Source organism: Brassica oleracea, chromosome C2 (genome assembly GCF_000695525.1).
Source record: "Brassica oleracea var. oleracea cultivar TO1000 chromosome C2, BOL, whole genome shotgun sequence".
Taxonomy (NCBI): domain Eukaryota; kingdom Viridiplantae; phylum Streptophyta; class Magnoliopsida; order Brassicales; family Brassicaceae; genus Brassica; species Brassica oleracea.
Genome location: NC_027749.1, coordinates 49,667,928 through 49,668,511, shown reverse-complemented (window position 1 = coordinate 49,668,511; position 584 = coordinate 49,667,928).

The following is a 584-nucleotide window of genomic DNA, read 5'->3' as shown; positions in this document are numbered from 1 at the left end:
AAGTCTAGCAGTACTACTAATTACAAGTCAGCATTTTTCACTAACAGTTACAATGAATACAAAATATATACCTCACTTTCAGACCCCTCCCTTTCGGACTCATCTGTGACTGAGAGCGATATGTGACTCGGTTCTCTCTCTTGCGTACTCTTCTTACTATTCTTACTCTTCTTACTCCCCTCAGGAATTACTGGTGTTTTTGCAATTGGGGTCGTTCTCGGCCTAAGAGATAGACGACGCCTTTCATTGGGGACTCCCTTATTCTTTGCCACCTTTTTATTTCCCTTCATAACTTTCCTGTACAAGACATTACAACACTAAATCACTCTAAATGCAAACCGCAAACAACAACACAACATCAATTAACTCCCATTAAAACCAAACATATCCTATTCATATATATTTTATCCCTAATTTATAGTCTCGGGTTTAACAAGCATCTTACCAATTCAACTTATTCAGTAAAAAACATATAAAAATCGCACAATTTCATCTAAAATAGGAGTCTAAAATCAATCCCCAAAATAGTTTCTATCATAACATATTCATAACATAAATCGCACAATTTCACCATGTCTCTCCCA